We start from the raw sequence: 17,077 nt of genomic DNA on the forward strand, positions 1-17,077 counted from the left end.
GTTCCTGGGGAGTGCTTTTAAAATATTGCATTGCTCTTAAAGTACAGGTATCTTTGAATGCCTTGCTTTCATGTATCTTTTCTATTTGCGTAATATTTGTTAGTGGAAGCACAAAAGACATGTGACAGAAACATTTTCAACATGCCCCTAAGACTAGATAATAATTGAGTTGTCTATATTTGGACTAGCGAAAAAAAGTTGTTCTTGCTTGTAAGGGAGGGGAGGTATTTGCTGGGGATGAGTTTACTTTTTTGGTTCAGCATTTTCTTCTCTGTGTACCTAGATTTGAATTTTGACAGAAAGGAGCCTAGGGGAGCAACTTTCTCCTTCAAGGTTCTCAGACTCAGGCTCAGTAAGAGTGTCAATACTATAGCACCCTCTCCGAAACACAAACCCCTACTGTACTGGGAAGATAATCTCTTATGCATGTAACACCCTGCTCACCTCACTACCAAGGTCTCTGGTGTTTTGCATTGAATGTAGGTAAATTTCAATTACTTTTATTCTCCTAAATTGGTTATTTGGAGACATTTTGTTGAATCTTGAGCCTTATGTATGTGGTAGCTACTGACAGAATGTTTTATTTCTGATGCTCTGGAGATATTTCATATTAGCCAATAAAAAATGCTTCCAAAAATCTTGTTTATTCCTCTACTTTCAAATAACTAAGGTGCCTCCTTTGGCTGGTGTGTCTTTGCTCAGTGAGTATAGCAATGAAACATGTTTCTTATCAGTGGATCCAGCACCAAGGATAGTGGGATTCACTGAGTTGCCAGCCAAGAGATCTGGGTTATAATCCAAGTTTTCCTTCTATATTTCTGAATTGCTTATGGCATCTGTCTTTTTCCTGGGATACAGATCTACTAAAATTTTTTGTGTGATAAACTAACACTTCTTAAAACAGGGTTCCGTGTTAAGAGGACTATGCACATGTCTTGTGAGGTCTGTAAAATGTCTGAGTTTGTATGTTTTTTCATTTTGATCATAGTATTTTTAAAGCATAGAAGCATATTGTCTTTAGACTATCTAGATTATTATCTCTTAGAAGTACTACCTGGCCATTTTAGAGTCTGTTTACAATCTCATTGAATTTAAAGAACCACCTAAAGAGATACTATTTAACTTTTAATTCTGTGTTTTGCTATAATCTTATTTAAGACCTAAAGTAATCTAAGTTTCTCCCATATTTAATATGCTAACAACACATGTTGGCAAGGGTGTAGAGAATGGGAACACCCATACATTGTCAGTGGGATTGTAAAATGGTGCACCTACTTTTGAAAACAGCCTAACAATTCCTCTAAAAGTTAAAGTTAGAATTACTATATGATCCAATAATTCCACTATGTATGTACCTCAAGATAAGTAAAAATATATGTGCACAAAAAACTTTTACACAAATATTCATAGAAACATTATTTATAGTATCCAAATAGTAGAAACAACTTAAATGTCTATCAACTGATGAATGGATAAACAAATTGTCAAGTATACATATAATGTAATGTTCAGTAATAAAGAAGATTAAACTAACACATAATATGTCATAAATGAACCTCAAAGCAAGCTAAGTGAAAAAGCCAGACAAAAGAGACTGCGTATTGTATGATTCCATTTGTATAAAATGTCCACATAGGCAAGCTAATAGAGACAGAAGTTAGATTAAAGTTGTCTGAGGCTGAGGGTGAGGAAAAGAATTATAGACAGTCCCCAATTTATGATAAGTAAGTTGTTCAACTTACAACTTTTGACTTTATGGTGGTGTGAAAGTGATAAACATTCAATAGAAACCATACTTCAAATTTTGATTTTTTATCTTTTCCTGAGCTAGCATTGTGCACTCTAATACTTTTGTAATGCTGAGAGTCACAGCTCCTGGTCAGCTATAAAATCACAAAGGTAAACAACTGATACACTTATAACCATTCTTTACCCGTATAGCCATTCTGTTTTCACTTTTGGTGCACTATTCAATAAGTCACATGAGATATTCAAGACATTGTTATAAAAATAAACTTTGTGTTTTATGATTTTTCCCTACTGTAGACTAATATAAATGTTCTGAACACATTTAAGGCAGGCTGGACTAAGCTGTGATGATTGGTAGGTTAAGAGTACTAAATGCATTTTACACAGGATTGTTTCAAATTATGATGAATTCATCAAGATGTAACCTGATTGTAAGTCAAGAAAAATCTATAAATGTAAATAGGCATGAAGGATCTTATTTGGGGATGAAAATGTTCTAAAATTGAGCTATGATGATTGCTGCAACATTCAGTAAAGTTAATAAAAGTTATTGAAAAGCACACTTGAAATGGATGAACTTTGTCATATGTAAAATATCCTTCAATAAAACTTTTTAAAAATATTCTGTGACCATTGATCTGAGTAGACTTGAGTTTGATTTAACAATTTGATTACTTTCCAAATACTTGCACTGACAGAAATAATATCAATTTCTTTCTTTCCCTTTCTCTCCCTCTCCTTCTCTCTCCCTCTCTCAGGTAGACAGACAGACAGACACACACACACACACACACACACACACACAAACACACAAACATGACCAAATTACTCAAGACAAAAGAAAGAGACAAAACTAGAGTCCTATTTTAGCTCTCTACTTAGCCTGAAGGAAAAAGAAAGGATGATCAAGAAGGAACTTACAGGAGGTATCATTCAAAACCAAAGGAGAAAGAACAAAGGAAACTGCTATAGCTTCAAGGGAGGGTTTGGGAAAAGAGATTGGAAGATACCATCACAGGCTACAGTTTTTTGAGGGAACCACTATGGAATGAGGAAGAGTAACTTGGAATTAATTGGCAGGTAAGAATCCAGGCCCTTTGGTAAGTCTGTCCTGCTATTGTATCAGAAAAGAAATTTTTCCCCAATCAGACTTCCCATTCTTACTCAAAAAAATTGAATCCTGCTACAGTAGAAGAGATTTAACCCTCTAATTTATAGATGGTGATTAAAACACAGGAAGGGTTAGCATTTATCTGTTGTAGTCAATATCAGTGTGTGCTTGTACAAGTCATAGGGCAGTGAAATCCTACTCCTTACCCAAGAAGGACATAGGGAAATCAGATGGATTAAAGCAGCAAGCAAGTCATCAAACTGTCAAATAAAGTATTCTTTGATGATTTTTATTAGGGACTAGGAACACTTGTATATTTCTACTAATATCATGATCTTTCAGTTTATGTTCACAACATGATTGCTAAGTTTCTGTACACCCAGAGGGTAGTTTGTTAAGGCCTTATAAAGCATGTGTGTGTGTGTGTGTGCGTGTGTGTGTGATGATGTCTCAAATGCTGCCTGCCTGGAAAAAATAGATCTCCAGTGAGAGCAGCTGTTAGTCACTTGATTATCATCCCCAAAGCTTTTGTTTGCCTTGTGGTCTCTAGTGCCAGTATATTCCCTTCCTTCACATCTCCTTTCTAAGGAATAGTGCAAAAGTGAAATAGAAGAGGAAAGTATAATCAATATTTAGTGGTTATCTCTCATGTACTCTCCCATTTTCATATTTTGTCTCATTCAATCCTCATGATATCCCTAAGCGGTAGGTTCTCTTTATAACCTTCGTTTTACAAAAGAAACTCAAATTCACAGATTTAATGATTTTTTTTTTTATGGTGATACAATAGTAAATGATGTGCTGGAATTCCAGTCTGAGTCTGTCTGACTCTGAGGCACAAGCATTTCCCACTATGCCACAGCTGCCTCTCTAAGACATACCTCAGGAAAGAGAATACGATTTATCCCACTGGATTTCTCATAGTTCCCAGCTTGGTAGACTACATCAGAGAGTCTCCCCAGGCATCTCTAAGTATCACATAGCAGTGTCAAAGTATTATGAGCTCATGATACATTAATCATTCCCATATAATCAGAAGGACCACATTGATCATGTTGTCTCCTTGGCCACAATGTTGTCACTGAAAGAACATGCTGGAGATCTGAGTTGCTGGAGTAAGAAAAGGGTAATTTTTGTGGCCTCAGTTTCCCCCGTGGTGCACAAAGAAGATTGGACTCAATGATTTATGAGAGGCTTACAACACTGATGTGCAATGAACATACAAGAACTAGTTTTGCTATAGACTCATTCTTGGTAGTATGATATTTCAGAGGAGAGGAAGGACAGAGAAGACAATCAGAAATAGTGACTAGAATGCAACTGTGTAAATGAAACTTTTATAACCTATGAGTTTTATTGATGTTTTCCATTCTATTTTGGAATCATCTGTTTTTAATACCCTGAAATTTTAACTAAGTATTCATTAAATGTGCCTCTAGGGGTAATTTTCAGAATCTCCAGATACATCTGAGAAAGTAAGCTTTCCATAGTAAGGACAAAAGAGCCAGACCATGATGCATTTTTTCTTCTCATTTGTATGCTGTATATAACACTAGATCTCTTGTTAAAAGTCATAAATCAGTAGCAATATTGAAAAATATTATATTAAACAACACATTTGGATAAAAATTAAAAGATGGGGTTTTGGTCAGAGACTCTCTCTAAGAAGCCTTAGTTGTTGATAATCACTGATTAATCACTTCATTCTACCTTCCAATTGTCTTGTATGGGATGTGTTTCTTATTAACATGAATTGAACCTTCCTACTCTAGTCCAACACCCCTGCAGCAATGATTCTTAACCTTGGTTTTATACTGGAATCACTTGGGGAGTTTTAAAAATACTAATGCATAGATCCCCATCTCTAGAGATTTTAACTTGTGTTGGAGTACAGCCTGAACATAATTAAAAACAAAACAAAACACCTCCCCAAGTGATACTAATGAGTAGCCAGGGGTTGAGAACCTCTTCCCTATAGAAAAATTCTCTCTCCTACTCACGGCTTTCTTTATAATGGCCATGGTCATAGGTAATCTACTTGATCCTCTAAAAGGTCCTTTAAAAACTTCCATAAACTTTGTTTCCTGCCTCCCCATCCTTCTCTTAAACTCAACTCTTTGCCCTTTGAGGTTGAAACTGGTATTATTCCTAATGTATATTAACTAATCCCCTACAAATCATCCCAATTACAGAATCAGGTGTAAACTTATGCTCAAATACAGATGGTTTCTAATATGTCAGCTTCCTGGGCAGAGTCTTCAGGCTGTAAAAGCAAGCAACATCCAAACTTAACTTTAAAAGTAGGGTTAAGGAGACTACAAGATGGCAGAGTAGTAGGTGGACTTGGAGTACTCTCTATGGGTGCATCAGGAATATATCTTCAGATGCAGAGGATCCCACAGAGCACCAGCTGAGAGCTGGCTGGAGTCCCTGATCACTAGAAAGGAATATATAGATCCACATAAAACTCAGGCCTCCCTGGTGGCTCAGATGATAAATAATTCACCTGCAATGCAGGAGCCACAGGAGACCCGGGTTCAATCCCTGGGTTGGGAAGATCCCCTGGAGAAAGGAATGGCAACCCACTCCAGTATTCTTGCCTAGAGAATTCCATGGACAGAGGGGCCTGGCAGGCTATAGTCCATGGGATCACAAAGAGTCTGACATGACTGAGCAACTTTCACTTCACTTCACTTCTTCACATAAAACTTGGTGGGAAGAAGGAAGGAAGGGAAAAAGAGGAGGAAAATGAGTGGGGTTGAACAAGCACCAGAGGGGCAGAGGAACTGAAGCAGGGTCAGATTCCCACATCAGGACAATTTTTTGGGACAGAGAGAAAGCATTTGAGGCTGCTGGAGACTGCAGCAGCTGATCTGTGACAGTCTGAATGGGGTGAGAACCACACAGACAATTCCATACCTCAGCCCTACATACTCTAGACAGGGGCACTGGTCCTTGGTACAAGCAGTGGATGGGAGCTGGAATGTAGGGATTGGACGGCAACCCCAGGGTGAGGACAGCTACTGACTGTGGGGAGATAGCCCAAGGGGAGCTGAGAAAGGAGATCCCAGCAGGGAATGCCCTGGGAGGAAAGCCTGGTGGCCATGGAGGAAGGGCAAAACTGCTCAGTCACACGCAGGGGGTGGAGCCATCACTGTAGCCTCTCCCTCTCCCCACATGCCGGTGCCCAGCAGCTGACCAACGGAGGAAGACCTCAGACATTGTGGCCCTTTGAGTGCCTCATTCATGGAACAGTTGAGAAAGACCCCAGCTGGGTGGGCGGGGAGGGGCAGTGGGGAACTTTGAGCACCAAGCAACACAGAAGGACCAGCCAGGGAAGCCCTTTTGAATGTAAGATGCCAAAGGCTAGAAAAAGACTCTAATAGTGCCTTATCTCCTGCACCCATGGATGCAGGCTTCCTTGAACACCTGGCACCACCAGTTTCCCCACAATCCAAGCAGCCATGACTAACCCCATGTCCTGTCCTTATTGAGGCAGAAGGGCCAGAGGCAAGGAAAAAGAAAAAAAAAACCTAACAGCACCATATTCCCTGCACCTGTGGCTGCTGGCTCCACTGTGTACCTGGTGCTGCCAAGGTCTCTATGATCCAAGCAGCTGCACCACCTCCATGCTTGGTCCTCACTAGGGCAGAGCCAAGTCCTCCAGGGCAGCCTTAGGAAAAAACTCCTGTAGGTGACTTACATGCAAAAGTGGGGATAAAACCACAACTGAACTCCAGGGGCAGTGTGGCTAAGGAAGAGGACCAAGAACCTTTCCACCAGCTGTACAAACTGCAGATTAAATCCACATGATCAGCTAGGTAGACTTTGTGTCTATGGAGTATATAAAAGGACAATGAGTGCTTACACAAAAGGAAAAGCCCTAGCTTTGGCAACAGTGGACACTGGAGACAAGTACAAGCAGGAGTAGGGCCAGATTAGAGTCTGAGCTGTTGCCAAAGCAGGTCCAGAGAACACTCTGGTATTGGACGGTCTCCTAGGGAGGCAGAGGTGGAACTACCACCCTACATACATTATTCTCCTCTCTTTTTTCCTTCCTTCCTTTATTCTCATTTTCCCCCATATTGTTCTCATGTTCTTTCTTCATTATTTCTTTAATTTTTATTTTTTACAGCTGGTATTTTCCATTTGTAAAACGTCTTATTTCTAAATAAATTTATTTTATATTTCTTCTTATTTTTAAAGTATTGATTACTCTCTTCTTTTCGACTCTTGTTTTCATCCTTTTTTTATCTTTTTCTCTCTTCCTTTCTCTTTGTAAGAGTATGAGTTTTGTCTTCTGTGCTGTGAGACCTGTGAATTCTTGGTGCTACAGTTGGTTGGGCCTGAACCCCCAAGGTGGTAGATCCAAGTCCAGGACATTGAGCCACCAGAGACCTCAAGACCCCATTGAACATTAATTGAAGAGAACTCTCCCTTCATCTCAACACTAAGACCAAACACTACCCAAAGGCCTAAAAGCCCCAATGTCAGACACCTCTTGTGAAACCATTGGAAAAAGAGAAAAACAAACCTGACTATTATTAATAAGGATGCCCAAAGCCATACCAAGCCCATGGACATACCAAAGCATAATACTGGACACGGCACTATCCTTCAGAAAGACAAGGTCCAGGTCCATCCACCAGAGCACAGTCTCAAGTCCTCCCAACCAGGAAAACTTCACAAGGCACTTCTTCAACTTCACCTGCGGGGAGCAGACTTCACAATTAAGAGGAACAATAACCCCCCAACTTAAAGAAAGGAGACCCCAAATACAGTAAATTAAATGAATTGAAAAGACGGAGAAACGTGTAGCAGATGAAGGGACATGGTAAAAACCCACAAGACCAAACACAGGAAGAGAAAATAAGCAGTCTACCTGAAAAAAGAATTCAGAGCAATGATAGTAAAGATGATCCAAAATCTTGAAAATAAAATGAAATTGGCTAAATGGATACAAAACCAAAACCCCTATAAATGCTGTCTACAAGAGACTCAACTCTGACCTAGGGACATGCACAGACTGAAAGTGAGGGGCTATAAAAAGATATTCCATGCAAATTGAAATAAAAAAAAAATGGGAGTAGCAATACTCATATCAGATGAAATAGACTTTAAAATGAAGAACGTACAAGACACAAGGAAGAATACTACATAATGATCAAGGGATCAATCTAAGAAGAAGATATAAGAATTATAAATATATATGCACGCAACACAAGAGCACCTCAATACATAAAACAAATGCTAAAAACTATTAAAGCAGAAATAGACGGCTACACAAAAATAGTTCAGGACTTTAATACCACTTGCACACCAATGGGCAGGTCATCCAGATAGAAAATTAATAAGGACATGAAAGGTTGTGGTCATGAGCCATGAGCTACACCAGTATTCACGACCTCCAGAGGAGAGTATTTCAATCTGGGGCCAGAGACGAGGCTTGATCACTTGGAGCTTTTGTGTAGCAGAGTTTTGTTAAAGTATAAAAAGAGACAGAGAAAGCTTCTGACATAGACATCAGAAGGAGACAGAAAGAATGCCCCCTTGCTAGTTTTTAGCAAGGTGTTTTATACCTGTTAGCAAGTTGCTAATCAGATAAAAGAAACACCTTAAGACTGAGAGAGTTGCACCAGGCCCCTCTCCCACAGCATGCATTTTGAGATAGAATGGCACAAGGGGAGTCATCTCCAGTCATAAAACAATTGACATGAATCTTGAAGAAAGGCAGATTCCTAAGGAAATATTTAGTTTCATTAACAAATTTAAGAAAACATTTCCATAAGTAAGACATACTGGTTTGCTGAGCTATTATCAACTCAGGGTTTGAGAAAAAGGTTAGTCTTAGGTGGAACTGAGTTGAAGAAAGGCAGATTCCAAAGCAAATACAGTTTCATTAACATAGCTTAAGAAAAACATTTCCATAGCTAACATTGCTTTGGTTAGCTCAAGGTTTGAGAAAAGTATAAATTCAGATAGAACCAGGTGTTGTCATGGCAACACAGAATTAAAAGAAGCCTCCTTTAATTTTGTATAGGGAAGGAAAAAAAAAGTCTGCCACTTGCAGTTTATTTCCTCCTGCTGCTTGGGGACCTCCGACCTCCCTACCAAGACTGTTAACCCTTTCAGAAACACAAGCTTTAAAAGATACGTTGGATCACTTGGACCTAATCAATATCTGCAGGATATTTCATCCAAAAACAGGAGATTTCACTTTTTTTTCTCAAGTGCACATGGAACTTACTCCAGGATAGATCACATCTTGGGCCACAAATCAAGCCTTTGTAAATTTAGGAAAAAAAAGAAAAGAAATCATTTCAAGCCTCTTTTCTGACCACACCACCATAAGATTAGATACCAAATACAGGAAAAAAAATACAAAACCCACAACACATGGAGAGTAAATAATACAGTTCTGAATAACCAATAGGTCACTGAAGAAATCAAAAAGCAAATGAAAATACACTTAGAAATAAGTGACAATGAAAACATAACAACTCAGAACCTATGAGATGCACTAAAAGCAGTGCTGAGAGGGACCTTTATAGCAATACAAGCCTATCCCAAGAAACAAGAAAAACATTGAATAAAGAACTTCACCTTACACCTAAAGCAACTAGAAAAACAAGAATTTAAAAAACCTCAAAGTTAGAAGAAGGAAAGAAATCATAAAAATCAGAGCAGGAATAAGTAAAAAATAAATGGAGACAATAGTAAAGATCAATAAAACTAAAAGCTGGCTCTTTGAGAAGATAAACAAAATTGACAAAACATTAGCCAGACTCATCAAGAAAAAATGGGAGAAGACCCACGTCAACAAAATTTATACACAGAAATCCTCTGCATTTTTATACACTAACAATAAAAAATCAGAAAGAGAAATTAAGGAAGTATTCCCTATTCACCACTGCAAAAAAGGAATAAAACACCTATGAAAAAAATCTACCTAAAAAGACAAAAGACAAGTATGCATAAAACTATAAGACGATGGAATAAATCAAAGATGACACAAACAGATGGAGAGATATACCATGTTTCTGGGTTGGAAGAATCAATATTGTGGAATAACTAAATATACAGGTTCAATGCAATGCCTATCAAACTACTGATGGTATTTTTCACAGAATTAGAACAAAAAATACACAATTTGTGTGGAAACACAACATACCCCAAATAGGCAAAGCAATCTTGAGAAAGAAGAATGGAGCTGAAGGAATCAACCTGCCTGACTTCTGACTATACTACAGAGCTACAGTCATTAAGACAGTATGGTACTGGCACAAAAAAAGAAATATAGACCAATGGAACAAGATAAAAAGCCCAGAGATAAACCCACACATCCATGGGTACCTTATCTTTGACAAATGAGGCAAGAATACACAATGAGAAAAGATAGTCTCTTCAATAAGTGGTGCTGGGAAAACTGGACATGTGCATATTAAAAAAAATGGAATTTGAACACTTTCTAACACCACGTGTATGTGTGCATGCTCAGTTGCTTCAGTCGTATCTGACTGTTTGCGATCTTATGGACTGGAGGCTGCCAGGCTCCTCTGTCCATGGGATTTTCCAGGTAAGAATACTGGAGTGGGTTGCCATCCTCCAGGGGATCTTCCTGACCCAGGGGTGGCATTCCAGATGGATTCTTTACCCACTGAGCCACCTGAGAATCCTGTTACTAATACCATACACAAAGATAAACACAAAATGGATTAAAGACCTAAATGTAAGGCCAGAAACTTTAAAACTCTTAGAGGAAAGCATAGGCAGGACACACTCTGACCTAAATCACAGCAAGATCCTCTATAACCCACCTGCTAGACTAAAGGAAATAAAAAGAAAAATAAACAAATGGGACCTAATTAATCTTTTTCTTTTGAGTTTTACCAGATTTATTTTACTTATACACAGACGATACAAACTTGTTATACACAGATGATACAGATGAGCAAAAACAAAACATTTCCCTATGGAGTGTGTACTTGTATAAATTATTCAGTTCACAGACAAAGCAAAACAAATATAAAAATCACAACATTAGATTTACAGAAGAGCCAAAATATACACAGGTTTAGACCCTGAATTACTATTAGGAAAAAAAAAATCTCCCCAATGGACTGGATCTAGATTGAATATTGTATATGAGGCATATTTCACATTAATTTTAAAATACAAAAAAAGTATAGGTCTACTACACAACATTAGAAATCTTACTAATCTGTTTTCAGGGGGAATGAGAGCTCCTTATCAAATATAACAAGAATTAAAAGGGGGAACAGTCTTACTTGCATTAATGCTAGTGTTTTCCCAAGGAAGTCAAATTTCAGCTGTTTCTAGGTGGTGGGGAAATCACTTTCAAAACTAAAAGGCAGTAAAATATATAACTCACAAAATTCATCTTCACTAGACTATACTATAGTTACCAACAATTCAGTCATCTATATCATTAGTAGAATATTCGTTACAAAGATTTACAGCATATAAAGGTGGAGGGGGGAACTGAAGAGATATTCACAAACATTTGTCAGCATATTTGGCACTTGCACAGACCAGTAATGGATTTGTCACTTTGGGGAAAAACGCACAAGGCAAAATAATATTACTGATGTTGAGTTATTCTATTTAGCAGGAAGGAGGAAAAAACATGTAACTCCAGTTAACTTTGCTTTGCAGGCATCATGCCACTTAATTGGCTTCCCTATGAACAGATATCTATCCTTTAAAGGTGTTTGGTCAGAATCTCCTTAGCTATTTGTGTTCAGTAGGGCACGGAGTAGTTATTTCATGCAATGGATTGAGGAGAAGTGAGAAACTCTTCATTATCTACTCTTTCAAGCTTCCAGAGCCTCTTAGAATACTGTTAATAATCTCACAAGAAAACATTTTCAGGGGCAGAGGGAGCTGGAGAAAAAGGAAATTGAGAAATTTGAAGCGTGAACTGGTTTTGTGCCTTAACAACGTGAAGTCGCTCAGTCGTGTCCGACTCTTTGTGACCCCGTGGACTGTAGCCCACCAGGCTCCTCTGTCCATGGGATTCTCCAGGCAAGAATACTGAAGTGGGTTGCTGTTTCCTTCTCCAGGGGATCTTCCTGACCCAAGAACTGAACCCAGGTCTCCCGCATTGCAGGCAGAGGCTTTAACCTCTGAGCCACCAGGGAAGCCCTAACAATGTGAATAAAAACTAATCATTCATTACAGTAAATTAACACTATATACAGTCATTTCACAGGCTTTGTTCCACTAGAATTATTAACATCCCTACCATCCATCCATCCATCCACTCGGGGATAAGAAAGGACGCACTGGGTGGGTCCAGGTTCTACAGTCAACATCCTATGGTTAATGGTGAGTCTGAGACTTGGTGGGCCGGAATCGCTGCTGCCTGACAGGACTGCCCAGGTCTCCTAAAGATGAAGAGTTTTATGACAAGATAAAGACAAGGAGAGCATGAGAAAAAGACGAGGGGTGGGGGGAACTGTTAGGATAACTTCACAGAAGGAGAGTAAGTAGGCAAACCAAAAAGGCTTACGGCTAAGTTGAAGGTCAGTGTGATAAATGCAGAAACTGCTGTGCAAAAAAAAAAAAAAAAGTTAAAATCACACTCAGGAGACCTGTACTAATTTGCCACGGATGGTGTTTGAAAGTCAAATAAACTGAGGGAGCGTGCCAGGTGGGGCGTGAGCAGAGGGAGAGGCATGAGGGGCCAGCCTAGCTGTGTGAGTAGAAGCCATAGTAGCTGCCTATGTCCTTGGCACAGTTCTTCTCGCAGTCCCGCTGGGCCAGCACCTCGCTCTTGAGCGGGGACGAGGTCTCGGACATGGGTGTGTTGGCGGACGAGATCTGCCTCCTTTTGTCCTGCCTGTAAATTCCAGAGTCGCTCAAGTCGAAGGATTTGATGGAGGAGGGCGTCTGGACCCAGCTGGTGTCAGACTGGTCCTTGGGCTTGGCGTCCTCAGCAGGCCAGGCAGCAGCAGCGAGTGTTCCGCGGACAGGGCCTCGACCTCCTCATCCAGGTAGGGGTTGGTGCCAGCTATGCAGCGGGGTGGCTGCGGCATTATTGGGCCAGCAGAGCAGCACCTAGCCCAACTTGGCACCTCATTACTGCGAGGGAGCTGCGCGCACCCCAGCCCTATGGTCTGCACGTAGTAACCAAGCGGGTAGCCCATGCAGCCAGCAGCCTACTGCTGCAGTGCCTTCATGCCTGCTGCCAAATAGGAGAGCAACAGGGCCGTATTGGCACCCCACTCCAGTACTCTTGCCTGGAAAATCCCATGGACGGCGAAGCCTGGTAGGCTGCAGTCCATGGGGTCGCTAAGAGTCGGACACGACTGAGCGACTTCACTTTCACTTTTCACTTTCATGTATTGGAGAAGGAAATGGCAACACACTCCAGTGTTCTTGCCTGGAGAATCCCAGGGACGTGGGAGCCCAGTGGGCTGCCGTCTATGGGGTCGCACAGAGTCAGACACGACTGAAGTGACTTAGTAGTAGTAGGGCCTCATTGCCTGTGAAGTCTGTGGCCATGTCGCAGGTCGAGTTGGCAAAGTCCAGCCGGTTGTTGGCTGGAGTCGCAAACCAGCACTGAGGCCTGGGTCCTAGGCCTGCTGCAGTGACAGCAGCCCGTTGGTATGCAACATGCACACGGGACCTAATTAATCTTAAAAAACTCGCACAGTGAAGGAAACTATAAGCACAGTGAATAAAGAAACCTCAGATGGTGGAAAATAATAGCAAATGGAACAACTGACAAAAGATTAATCTGCAAAATATACAACCAACCCATTCAGCTCAATACCAGGGAAGCAAACAACCCAGTCAAAAAGTGAGCAGGAGATCTACAGAAATGTCTCCAAAGTAGACATACAGATGGCTAGTAAACACATGAAGAAATGCTCAACATTACTCATTATTAGAGAAATGCAAATGAAAACTAAAATGAGATATCATCTCACACCAGTCAGAATGGATATCTTCAAACAATCAACAAACAATAAATGCTGGAGAGGGTGTGGAGGAAAGGGCGCGCTCTTGCACTGTTGGTGGGAATGCAAATTAATACAACCAATGTGGAAGATGGTATGGAGAGTCCTTTAAAAATTAGGAATAAAACCACCATATGACCCAGCAATCCCACTCCTAGGCATATACCCTGAGGAAACTAAAATTGAAAAAGACACATGTATCCCATTGTTCATTGCAGCACTATTTACAACAGCTAGAACATGGAAGCAACATATATGTCCATTGACAGATGAATGGATAAAGAAATTTTGGTACATATACACAATGGAGTATTACTCAGTCATAAAAAGGAGCACATTTGAGTCAGTTCTGATGAGGTGGATGAACCTAGAGCCTGTTATACAGAGTAAAGTAAGTCAGAAAGAGAAAGGTAAATATCGTATTCTAAAGCATTTATATGGAATCTAGAAAAATGGTACTGAAGAATTTACAGGGCAGCAGTGGAGAAACAGACATAGAGAATAGACTTATGGACATGGGGAGAGGGGAAGAGAGGGTGAGATATATGGAGAGAGTAACATGGAAACTTACATTACCATATGTAAAATAGATAGCCAATGGGAATTTGCTGTATGGCTCAGGAAACTCAAACAGAGGCTCTGTATCAATCTAGAGGGGTGGGATGGGGCAGGAGGTGGGAGGGAGGTTCAAAAGGGAGGGGATATATGCATACCTATGGCTAATTCATGTTGAGGTTTGACAGAAAACAACAGAATTCTGTAAAGCAATTATCCTTCAATAAAAAAAATAAATAAATTGAAAAGAAAAAAAAATGAAAGCATTTCCCATAAGGTCAGATGCAAGACAAGGGTGCCCACTTTTGTAACTATTATTCAATATAGTTTTGGAAGTCCTATCCACAGCAATCAGAGAAAACATAATAAAATAATCCAGACAGGAAACAAAGAAATAAAACTCACACAGTTTGCAGGTGACATGATACCATACATGTTATTATACTATATTCTAAAGATACCACCAGAAAACTAGAACTACTTGATAAACATAGTAAATTCATAAGATATAAAATTATTACACAGAAATTCCTTACATTCCTATACACTAACAATCAAAAATCAGAAAGAGAAACTAAGGAAACACTCCCATTCACCATTGCAACAATAAGCATTCTTTGGCATTGCCTTTCTTTGGGATTGGAATGAAAACTGACTTTTTCCAGTCCCATGCCCAATGCTGTTTTCCAAATTAGCTGGCATATTGAGTGCAGCACTTTCACAGCATCAACTTTCAGGATTTGAAATAGCTCAACTACAATTCCATCACCTCCACTAGCTTTGTTTATAGTGACACTTCCTGAGACCCACATGACTTCACATTCCAGGATATCTGGCTCTAGGTGAGTGATCACACCATCCTGGTTATCTGGGTTGTGAGGATCTTTTTTGTATAGTTCTTCTGTGTATTCTTGCCACCTCTTCTTAATATCTTCTGCTTCTGTTAGGTCCATCCTGTTTCTGTCCTTTATTGTGCCCGTCTTTGTATGAAATGTTCCCTTGGTATCTCAAATTTTCTTGAAGAGACACCTTGACTTTCCCATTCTACTGTTTTCCTCTATTTCTTTGCATTGATCACTGAGGAAGGCTTTCTTATCTCTCCTTGCTCTTCTTTGGAACTCTGCAATCAAATGGGTATATCTTTCCTTTTCTCCTCTACCTTTAGCTTCTCTTCTTTTCTCAGATATTTGTAAGGCTTCCTCAGACAACAATTTTGCTTTTTTGCAATTCTTTTTATGGGCATGGTCTTTATCACTGCCTCCTGTACAATGTCATGAACCTTGGTCCATAGTTCTTTAGGCATTCTGTCTATCAGATCTAATCACTTGAATCTATTTCTCACTTCCACTGCATAATTGTAAGGGCTTTGATTTAGGTCATACCTGAATGGTCTAGTGGTTTTCCCCACTTTCTTCCATTTAAGTCTGAATTTGGCAATAAGGAGTTCATGATCTGAGCCACAGTCAGCTCCCGGTCTTGTTTTTGCTGACTGTATAGAGCTTCTCCATCTTTGGCTGCAAAGAGTATAATCAATCTGGTTTCGGTGTTGACCATCTGGTGATGTCCATATGTAGAGTCTTCTCTTGTGTTCTTAGAAGTGGGTGTTTGCTATGACTGGTGTGTTCTCTTGGCAAAACACTATTACCGTTTGCCTTGCTTCATTCTGTCTTCCAAGGTCAAATTTTCCTGTTCTTCCAGATGTTTCTTGACTTTCTACTTTTGCATTCCAGTCCTCTATAATGAAAAAGATATCTTTTTTGGATGTTAGTTCTAAAAGGTTTTCTAAGTCTTCATAGAACCGTTCAACTTCAGCTTCTTCAGCATTACTGTTTGGGGCATAGACTTGGATTACCATGATATTGAATGGTTTGCCCTGGAAATAGACAGAGATCATTCTTTCGTTTTTGAGATTGCATGCAAGTACTGCATTTTGGACTCTTTTGTTGACTATGATGGCTACTGCATTTCTTCGAAGGGATTCCTGCCCACAGTAGTAGATATAATGGTCATCTGAGTTAAATTCACCCATCCAGTCCATTTTAGTTTGCTGATTCCTAGAACGTCTATGTCCACTCTTGCCATCTCCTGTTTGACCACTTCCAATTTGCCTTGATTCATGGTACTAACATTTCCCGGTTCCTATGCAATATTGTTCTTTACAGCATCGGACTTTACCTCAATCACCAGTCATATCCACAACTGGGTGTTGTTTTTGCTTTGGCTTCGTCTCTTCATTCTTTCAGAATTATTTCTCCACTCTTCTCCAGTAGCATATTGGGCACCTACCAACCTGGAGAGTTCACCTTTCAGTGCCATGCCCGTTTGCCTTTTCCTCCTGTTCATGGAGTTCTCAAGGCAAGAATACTGAAGTGGTTTCCCATTCCCTTCTTTAGTGGACCACATTTTGTCACAACTCTCCACCATGACCCGTCAATCTTGGGTGGCCCTATAGGTCATGGCTCATAGCTCAAGCTAGACAAGGCCATGGTCCATGTGATCAGATTGGTTAGTTTTCTGTGATTGTGGTTTTCATTCTGTCTGTCCTCTTATGGAGAAGGATAAGAGGCTTATGGACGCTTCCTGATGGGAGATATTGATTGAGTGGGAAACTGGGTCTTGTTCTGATAGGCCATGTTCAGTAACCTTTAACCTAATTTTCTGTTGATGGGTGGGGCTG

At 39.9% G+C, this 17,077-nt stretch overlaps 1 pseudogene; it reads right to left on the bottom strand.

The window, feature by feature from the left end:
- Nucleotides 1-12,571: 12,571 nt before the first annotated feature.
- LOC145535691 (T-box brain protein 1 pseudogene) lies at nt 12,572-13,500 on the bottom strand (annotated as a pseudogene).
- Between the last annotated feature and the right edge of the window lie 3,577 nt (nt 13,501-17,077).

This window comes from Giraffa tippelskirchi, chromosome X, assembly GCF_054371585.1.
Source record: "Giraffa tippelskirchi isolate mGirTip1 chromosome X, T2T-mGirTip1v1.2.pri, whole genome shotgun sequence".
In the NCBI taxonomy this organism is placed as follows: domain Eukaryota; kingdom Metazoa; phylum Chordata; class Mammalia; order Artiodactyla; family Giraffidae; genus Giraffa; species Giraffa tippelskirchi.